This window comes from Helianthus annuus, chromosome 12, assembly GCF_002127325.2.
Source record: "Helianthus annuus cultivar XRQ/B chromosome 12, HanXRQr2.0-SUNRISE, whole genome shotgun sequence".
Classification (NCBI taxonomy): domain Eukaryota; kingdom Viridiplantae; phylum Streptophyta; class Magnoliopsida; order Asterales; family Asteraceae; genus Helianthus; species Helianthus annuus.
Window position 1 is genome coordinate 21,208,688 of NC_035444.2, and position 10,568 is coordinate 21,219,255.

The window sequence follows — 10,568 nt, forward strand, 5'->3', positions numbered from 1 at the left end:
CTCATAATACTCATATGAAGTAGATGGTTCACACCATTGTTCTTCATTGTAAGTATATGATGGATAAGGGTCGAAACTTTGTTCTTCATAGTACTCATATGAGGTGGGTTGTTCACGCCATGGTTCCTCATAATAAGAGTATGAAGGTGGTGGCTCATATCTTGAGTCTTCAAAGTAGGAGTATGAAGGCTCATACCTTGGTTCCTCAAAATATGAGTATGAGGGAGGAGGTTCATACCTTTGGTCTTCATAGGATGTGTATGAAGTTGATGGCTCGTACCTGGGCTCCTCATAGTAGTTGTATGAATTGGATGGTTGATATGAGTTATTATATTGAACTGAGCGTGCGTTACGACAATTAGTGCAATAATTACCCCTATAATCATCCTCATCATAGGTGTAGTTGTAACCTCTTGAGTATTGATCCATAAGAATCACTCAACAGATCACAACTGAGTCTCGGGACCAGAAAACAAAAATAAAGACGGAAACAGAAGCTGGACACGGCCCCGTGTTGAGTGAACACGGCCCCGTGGTCAGGGTCTGTATCTGGGCGTTTTAATTAAAGTTACTGGTCACGTTGAGCACGGGGGCGTGTTCAGTGAGCACGGCCCCGTGTTCAGACTCTGTATCTGGGTATCTACTCTAAAAATATGCAGCACTGGGGCGTGTTCAGCGAGCACGGCCCCGTGTTCAGGCTACTGTAAATGCAAACTAAACTAAAATGCAGAAAACTGTGCGCGCGTTTTGAAAAGGTTTTGAAAAACTGATTAGGCCGTCGATTTTAAGCTTTCTTAAAATCCTTGTGTCCCCGGCAACGGCGCCAAAAACTTGATGTGTGTTGGTGTGTATATAATTTAGATATATAATTAAGCCCTTTTTACACCTTTAGCCAAGTTTTAAATTTATAAAACACGATATTCACTAACACTAAACACACATATGGGCAAGTGCACCCATCGTGGACGTAGTATAGTGTTGGTAAGATACCGAGGTCGTCCAAGGACACAAGAGCTTTTAATACCGGTTTATCCTCAACGTCTAATCAAATCAAAAAGTGAGAAAAATGTTTTTAAACTAAGAAAATAAAATCTAACTAAACGCTGAAAAATAAAATAAAAATAAAAATAGATAGACAAGATGAATCACTTGGATCCGACTCGTGTATTAGTATAACCTTTGATTATTTTCGCACTTTTGCACTTGTTTAAGAGATTATCTTAGTTATTGTAGTAGGCCCCTCTTTTGAAGGCGACGTTACCCTCAACCCAGTAGTTTGAGTCAGCAAGGATACAATCCTAAAGGGTCGGATTATTGGAAGATAATGAATTAAGTTATTAATGCAAATTATGGTAGGCCCCGCTTTTGGCGGTGACGTTACCCTCGGCTAAGTAGTCTGAGTCAGCAGGGATACAGTCCTAAATAGCCGGGTTATAGTATTAATAGTAGTTAACTTATGAGGGGGTCAAAGAGTTTGGATCCCCGCCATCCAATACCTATGGGCATTGAAGGAGATCCTACTAAATTTGACCCAGGTCCCAAGCAGGACCTCTAAACGCTGAACAAGGGCAAGACCCTTACCAAACCGTTCCCTTAACCCCCGACCAGGTAGCCAACATACCTCCATATAGACCGTGGAGATATGAATGGTGAAAATCTTTTATTTTATATAGACAGTAAAATAATGTCAAGACACCACGGACAAACGATAAGGAAAGATCACCTTCAACATAAGCAACTAGTTATTAAAGTCATTAATACAAAACCAAATAAAAAGTGCAAAAGATTAAAAATAAAAAGTATTATACTAAACACTTGTCTTCACCAAGTGATGTAAGAGACTTAGGCAAACATGGCCTTGATTGTCAAGAAATCTTACGATCAATCTTGGATCCCGAGACGACTCACACACTCTACGATGGACAATGGATGATGGTGGTGGATGATGGTGTTATGGTGGTGGTGGGTGGTGGATGAAGTGTGAGAGAGGTGGTGTGCCAAGGGATGAGATGGAATGAAACCAAGCACTCCTATTTATAGGCTGAACAGAAGGCTGGGCACGGCCCCGTGTCCGCTGGACACGCCCCCGTGCCCGTCTGACACTCTCTCTCCTCATTAATTGTAATTCGCAATTACAATTAATGCGCCTGCTGTACTTTCACCACGCCCCCGTGCCCGCTGGACACGGCCCCGTGGTGGGCAATAGAAGCTTCTATAGGTTTGTCTTTTATGCTGCTTCTTGGGCACGGCCCCGTGTCCGCTGGACACGGGGCGTGTTCAGTCTTCTGCTTTCTCTTCTTTGCCTTGGAGGATGCCGTTGAGGGTCCGGGCAGTCTACTTTTATTCCTTTTCTTGTATTTATGCTAGAATTAGTTGTCCTTTTGCTTCTTTTGTGAATTTGAGCTCATTTCATCTTGAAAATACAAAAGAAAGACAAAAACACTCTTTTTCCAACATTAGTACTTAAAAAGGGTTAGTTTTATGCCTTAATTGATGTGTTTTATATGTTGCATTTTACACACATCAAATACCCCCACACTTGAACTTTTGCTTGTCCTCAAGCAAAACTCTTTAAATGTGGCTTACACTCCCAAATGGAATGGGTAGAAGAGAAAGTTTTTGGGCTTGTCCTAGAGTGTCGGGAATCCAAGATCTTTGTAAGTTTTATTTTTATTTATTTACAATCCTATTCGTTATGATTTATTTAGAACGTTTCATAAGATAAATTACTTATTTGGGCATAGCATGCCTTATTAAAATTCCATTCATATACAAGTTCACATACCTCACGGGAGATCACTCAACACTCGGCCGAAGGTGTAATTTTTTAGTGAATCACTCGAGAGCGGCATGGAACTTACGCCTTCCATAGGCTTGCCAAGCAATCAATCCTCCTTCTTTTTAACTTTTTACCTTTGTAAATATCCAGAGGACTTTTTTTTGGGTGAAGGGTTAGGCTTGGGTTAAAGGTGGGTGGTTGGGTTAGTGGTTAGAAAAAGGGCGAAAATTGTAAAAAGCGTCAGTTTTCGTGACATACCTTGTTTTTTTTGTGACTTTTTATTTTGAAGTATTTCTCCAAACAAGCTTTTATATAGCTTTTGTTTGTTTTTGACTTCACCATCATTTTTTTTAATCACATAAAATGGCGAGCTTACGAAAAACCGAGCTTGTTACTAAAATAAAGGGTGAAAAATAAAAAAAAAAGGGGTTTTGGTGGGTAAAAAGGGTTTTGGGGTAATGAAATGAAAGGTTTAGGCTCAAAGGGGCTAACTATGGGGATTTTGGGTAGGTGGTAAAAAAAAATGAAAAATAATGGTGTAGAAAGAAAAATATGGTTAGTCCTAATGCCTCCATCACTTACTTACTTGGGTTTAAGTTGGTAAGGACCGGGAATGTATCGTCGTGGCAAGTTCTAGAGTTGTAAGAACCAAGCGGCTATTCACACAAGAAACGAAAAATGAGCATTTAGTCTAAAGATGTATATTTGTATACTCAACAAAGGCTCAAAACTCACTTTTGTGGGAATGGGTTTTTAATGTGATCAAGTATATATAATCGAATTTTTAACTAGACTTGTTATGCCGTTTCGTAATTTTCTTATATTGGTTCTTTATTATCACGACGCTATCGGTTGTAAATTTGTAAAAATATAACCTTTTTAGAACTTGTTATTTCCAAATCAAACCAAGACAAGCAAATAGTAAAAAGACGAAAAGTTTTTGAAAAAATTTGGGGTGTTTAGCGGTTCCAATAGAGTTTTGTGTAAGGCTTGTAATTAGGATTTGCAAAATTCAAGGTTTTAGCATCCCCCCACACTTAAATTACACATTGTCCTCAATGTGTCCCAAAAATAATATTTTCGGTTGATTAGAATGTGTAAAAGTGGGTTAAAAAGCAAAGATTTATGTTACTGGCATCCTGGACACGGCCCCGTGTCCAGTGGACACGGCCCCGTGGCGAACTGCCAGTAATAAAAACTTACAGAAGATGAACACGGGGGCGTGTCGGTTGGACACGGCCTCGTGTCTGGCAAATAATTGCAGGTCAGTAACCAAACAGCAGGTCTGGGAGATGAACACGGGGGCGTGTCGGCTGGACACGTCCCCGTGTGGACAGTCTGTGAGCCTGAAAAACAGGTTTTGTCTCCCGGTTTCTCCATTTTGGGGCTGCAAGTGCTAATGTTTAGCACTCTAACCCTTGCATTGTACCTATTTAATCACTCAATACCACACCAAACAAACATAAACCATCCTAATTTACCAACGTTAATTGTTTCCAAGCATAAAGTGAAAATAAAAAAAACAGTTAAAGAAAGTAAATTGTTCAACAAGCGGCACGCAGGCCGTAAATTGTTCGATAGAGAAGGGTACTTAAACCTGTGGGCTCATCACCAACCTGCCCCTTGTTCCTTCAAACGTCCATGTCTTCACCGCTATCATCACCTCCATCCCCATGCCCCGCCATGTACTCCCGGATGCTACCGATATCATCTTGTATATCGTTGATGTTGCGCTCAATAGCTCCAACCCGGTGGTATGTGTTGTTGGCGAGGTTGTAGGTGTTCCTGGTACACATGAGGTTTTCCTGCAAAAGATCATGTAAGCTTTGAAAGTTAGGAAAACCGCCTCCTTGTGAGGAGGATTGACCCGGATCGCCATGGGGTTGGTACTGATAGTGGGGAGGTGGTGCATAAAGAACTAGAGCCTCTTGTGGGTTCCATGCATAGCCTTGTGTCCTTTGAAAGCTCACCGTCCCGTCTTCCGCCTCATAAAGTAAGTTCATGGCTCGGCAAATGTGGTAGTCAACTCGTCCCGACCATGGACTCCTTTCAAAGGACCTTGGGATTCTCGTGAAATGCTTGAAAAGACGGTACACCCATCCCCCGAAGAAGATAGGCGTAGGAGCGTGAGCAAGGCGATTGAGGTGCATGTTTCGTAACAAGAGATATGGAACATCGAGAGGCTTCTGGTTGTGGATGCAGTGAAGGACAACCAAATCTTTCAACCCTACAACGCCACTACTGTCGTGACGTTGGTTCAGCGAGTAGGTGAGCAGCCTGTGGATGTAGCGGTAAAGCGGGTCCCTCAGTTTGGTACTCTTGGTGCTGCTAGGGTTGTAGATTCCTTCACCGATCTGAGCCCATGCGGCTTGACGTTCAGATGCATCCAAGTCTCGTAATCCCCCAGTATTCTCCTCATTCCCCGATTCTTCTTCCCCGTACAGTCCTATTATAGCTCCAAACTGTGCCATGGAGATCGAGTACATTGTCCCGCCACATCGAAATGCAACCCCTTCATTGTCAAACGGGTCACACCTCGAGGTGAAATTGAAAGTACTGTAGAACTCCATGGTGCATTGATGTACCGACCGAAGCCGAGTGTTCAATGCAACTGCTAGTGGCCCTGTCACGATGTTGTTGAATCGGTCGAGTTGATTCACCATGGTTAACAAGTCGGTACATGCCCGCCTAGGGTACTCCTCGGGTCTTGTTTGGAGTGTCTCATATCGTGCCCTAGCATCGAGTTCGCTTGCGTTGAACCTTGTGAACTTTGACATCTGAAAGAATACACCAAAAGTTAGTACGAAACAAAGATATTTGGGGTGAAACTGCAAACAGTGGGCTGGACACGGCCCCATGTTCAGCGAACACGGCCCCGTGTCCAGGCGTCTTTAACCTAAAAAGTTCATTTTTCGTCCCGGTTTCGAAAACCTGAAAATTTTTAGCCCAATAGTAGTGGTTTCCCCCGAAAATGAAACCCTAAGTGTCGTTTTTCCCAAAATAAACCGTTTACCCTTTTAATTTCATGTTTTTCGGTTCAAAAACAAGGGTTTGGGGTTTTAGTGGGGAAATCGAACGAATCTATCAACAATACATGTCTATTTACTTCCTACTACACTAATCTAAACTACTACTAACAGATTTCATCAAAAATTTGAAGTTCGATCCGGATGAACATGAAGAACCCTAGATTTTTCCCAATTTTTGATGTTTTAACTACATGCAAGTAACTAATCTAACTACTAAAGATGATAGAATCATACCTTGATGTTGTTAAACTCGGTAGTGACGTCGGAAATCTGCGGAAAATCGCCTGGAACCAGAGCGTTTTCGGCAATACGGGGCGTGTGGAATGAGGAAACTGTTATGAAAAGAGGGTTTTATCTCGACAGTTGACTCGACACGGCCCCGTGTCCAGCGGACACGGCCCCGTGCCGAGCAAAAAAATTTTTTTTTTATTTTATTTTTTTATGTGCTCGTGTGCATGCCCCCTTATTTCCGAAAATGGCTAGAAGACTTACCGGTTTTTAAACGCACACTTACCTGTTTGTAACATGTCAGGTATGAGTTTATTCGTTAACCGGTTGAAGTGAGATCTCCTCTTCCTCATCCTCAATGGACCCTCGGTAGAGTTTTAGTCGTTGGCCATTGACTTTAAATGGTATCCCATTTCGAGTTTTAATTTCTACTGCACCGTGCGGAAAAACATGGGTGACGGAAAAAGGTCCTGACCACCTAGATTTTAGTTTACCAGGAAATAATCGAAGTCGCGAATTAAACAATAGAACTTGATCTCCTACCCGAAATTCATTAGATTTAATATATTTATCATGTAAATTTTTCATTCTTTCTTTATAAATTTCGGAGTTAGAATATGCATAATTCCTTAGCTCGTCTAATTCATTTATTTGACAAAATCGATTTTTACCGGCAGTTTCTAAATCTAAGTTTACGTTTTTTATTGCCCAGTAGGCTTTGTGAGCTATTTCTACTGGCAAGTGACAACTTTTTCCGTAGACCAGCTTATATGGGGTTGTGCCTATAGTGGTTTTATAAGCAGTTCGAAAAGCCCATAAAGCATCGTCTAATTTGTTGGCCCATTCTTTCTTATTTATTCCTACGGTTTTTTCAAGTATTCGTTTTAAACCTCGATTAGTCACTTCGGCTTGCCCATTTGTTTGAGGGTGATATGCTGTTGAGACCCGGTGATAGACCCCATACCTTGTTAATATTTTTTCGAGTTGATGATTGCAAAAATGGGTACCTCTATCACTTATTAAAGCCTTTGGTGTCCCGAAGCGAGAAAACAGTTTTTTCAGAAATTTTACCACTACTCTTCCATCATTTGTTGGAAGAGCCTCGGCCTCTGCCCATTTAGACAAGTAATCGACTGCCACAAGTATATATTTGTTTCCCTTTGAAGGTGGGAAAGGTCCCATGAAATCGAGTCCCCACACATCGAAGATTTCACAAACGAGAATGCCATTTTGAGGCATTTCGTGTTTGGAAGAAATATTACCTGATCTCTGGCAGGCATCACATGTCTTCACAAGGTTTTGTGCATCCTTGTAAATGGTTGGCCAGTAAAATCCTGAGTCAAATACCTTTCGTGCGGTACTTGCGGCACCGTGATGTCCTCCGTATGGACCTTCATGACAATGACGGAGAATTCTTCGTGCTTCATTACCATGGACGTACCTTCGGATGAGCTGGTCGGCACACATTTTGAAAAGATAGGGGTCTTCCCAAAAGTAATGCTTTACATCAGCAAAGAATTTCTTTCTTTGATGATGTGGCCATCCCTTGGTGACTATACTGCTAGCTAGAAAATTAGCGTAGTCGGCATACCATGGCTCTTGTCTACTCTCCATCATTTCCAAGGATTCTGTGGGAAATTTCTCGTTGATTTGCTCGTCTCTGGTCGTTTCCAAAGCTGGGTCTTCTAAGCGTGAGAGATGATCTGCAGCAGTGTTTTCTGCTCCTCTTTTGTCCTTGATTTCGATGTCGAATTCTTGGAGGAGTAGAATCCATCTGATCAAACGGGGTTTTGCATCTTGCTTCTTGAAAAGGTACCTGATGGCTGCGTGGTCTGTATAAACTACAGTTTTAGAAAGAACAAGATAAGAACGAAATTTATCAAAAGCAAACACCACTGCTAGTAATTCTTTTTCTGTAGTTGTATAATTTTCTTGTGCATCATTAAGAGTTTTACTAGCATAATAGATTGGGTGGAAATGCCTTTCTTTTCTTTGTCCCAAGACTGCTCCAACAGCAAAGTCACTTGCATCACACATGATTTCGAAAGGAAATTTCCAATCCGGCGCTATCATGATAGGTGCATTGACTAGCATTTCCTTGAGGGTTAGAAATGCTTGATTGCATTCCTTGTCAAAGATGAAGGGTGCATCTTTTTCAAGTAATTTTGTTAGAGGCCTTGAAATTTTTGAAAAGTCCTTGATAAACCTTCTATAAAATCCGGCATGCCCTAGGAAACTTCTGATTGCTCTTACGGAGGATGGAGGAGGTAATCGAGAAATAGTATCTATTTTTGCTCGATCAACTTCCATTCCTTCGCTTGAGATTTTGTGACCGAGTACTATTCCCTCTGTTACCATGAAATGGCATTTTTCCCAGTTAAGGGCGAGGTTAGTTTCCTCACATCGGGATAGCATTCGTTCAAGATTATCGAGGCATAGGTCATATGAGTCTCCAAAGATGGAAAAGTTGTCCATGAAGACTTCCATTGTCTTTTCTATCATATCATGGAAAATGGCCACCATACAACGTTGGAATGTTGCAGGCGCATTACATAGACCGAATGGCATGCGTCGATATGCGAAAGTTCCGTAGGGACATGTGAAAGTTGTTTTCTCTTGGTCTTCTGGTGCTATCGGTATTTGAAAGTAACCTGAAAAACCATCTAAGAAACAATAAAATTTATGACCGGATAATCGTTCTAACATTTGATCAATGAAGGGTAAAGGAAAGTGGTCTTTCCTTGTTGCTTCATTTAATCGCCTATAATCTATACAAACTCTCCATCCTGTGACGGTTCTCCTTGGTATTAATTCATTTTTCTCATTAGTTATTACCGTCATACCTCCTTTTTTCGGGACTACTTGAACTGGACATACCCACGGGCTATCGGAGATAGAGTAGATTAGTCCGGCGTCAAGCAGCTTGATAACTTCATTTTTAACCACCTCTTGAACATTGGGGTTCACTCTTCGTTGTGGTTGAATTACCGTTTTGTAGTAATCATTCATTAAAATTTTGTGCGTGCACATGGAAGAGCTTATTCCTTTAATATCTACAAGCTTCCAAGCGATCGCGTTTTTGTGTTTTTTAAGTAGATTAACTAATTTCTCTTTTTCTACGTTACTTAATTTAGATGAAATAATTACAGGTAAACTACCATCCTTGCCTAGAAAAGCATATTCCAAACCTTTTGGGAGTTCTTTGAGCTCAATGGATGGGTCTTTAGAAGACACCTTATTTTGTGGCTCATCTAGATTAAGAACCTTAAAGGTTTGTTCTATGGCTATCTCTTCTTCGACAAAGTGGTCTTCTTCGTTAGTTGTATCGGGTGGTTCAGCTTCATCTTCAATTAGAGGGTCATTATTGCCAAAAGGATATTTCATTGAACGCTCAAGATCTATGCTCCTTTTGAATGCCCCTAATTGGAGAGGTAGATTGTTGAATTTCCGGTTTTTCAATGCTTTATGAGTTTTTACAAAAGGTTTTCCCAAGACTAGAGGGGCGTCATCAAGGATGACAAAGTCGGTTGGGATTACAAATTGATTTGTGTGAACCAAAACATCTTCAACTACACCGATTGATTTTATAACTTTCCGATCGGATAGAAAAATGGGAATTTGAAGTGGAGTAAAATCACTAATACTTAATTTTTCAAAAATGTAGTTAGGCATTATGTTAACACAAAGATCCTTATCAATGGTGATGTTACTAATAAATGAATTTTGAAAGAAACATGGAACCGGTGTAATGTTAATTTCAAAAGGGTCTTCTTTTATTAGCGAAGTTTGATCATTAGTTAACTTAACACTTACTAGTTCTTTGATTTTGGCACTAGTGTTTAACTCTTTTAAAAACTTAGCATGAGGGGTTACTAAACAATGATTTTCGAAAGTAGGTGACAAGAGATTAATTTCTTCAAAATTAGACTCTTCATGAATTTTAACATTATCGGACTCACCTTTTTCATTGTTTAACTCATGTGTCGGTTTTTCACTTTCTTGTTCTTCCATTTTTACATTTTCAACTATCTCTACGTTATTATTACTATTCAATTCTTCTCTTGCGCGGGATTCCTCTTCCCTTGCGCGAGATTCTTTCATGTAACGTTCGATAGTTTTAATGTGTTCTAATATCCTATTGGTCACTTCGGTGAGAGAAAAAGAATTTGGATCCTCAAAGCTTGAATCCGGTTGTTCGATCCTTGGCTCCTCATAATACTCATATGAAGTAGATGGTTCACACCATTGTTCTTCATTGTAAGTATATGATGGATAAGGGTCGAAACTTTGTTCTTCATAGTACTCATATGAGGTGGGTTGTTCACGCCATGGTTCCTCATAATAAGAGTATGAAGGTGGTGGCTCGTATCTTGAGTCTTCAAAGTAGGAGTATGAAGGCTCATAACTTGGTTCCTCAAAATATGAGTATGAGGGAGGAGGTTCATACCTTTGGTCTTCATAGGATGTGTATGAAGTTGATGGCTCGTACCTGGGCTCCTCATAGTAGTTGTATGAATTGGATGGTTGATATG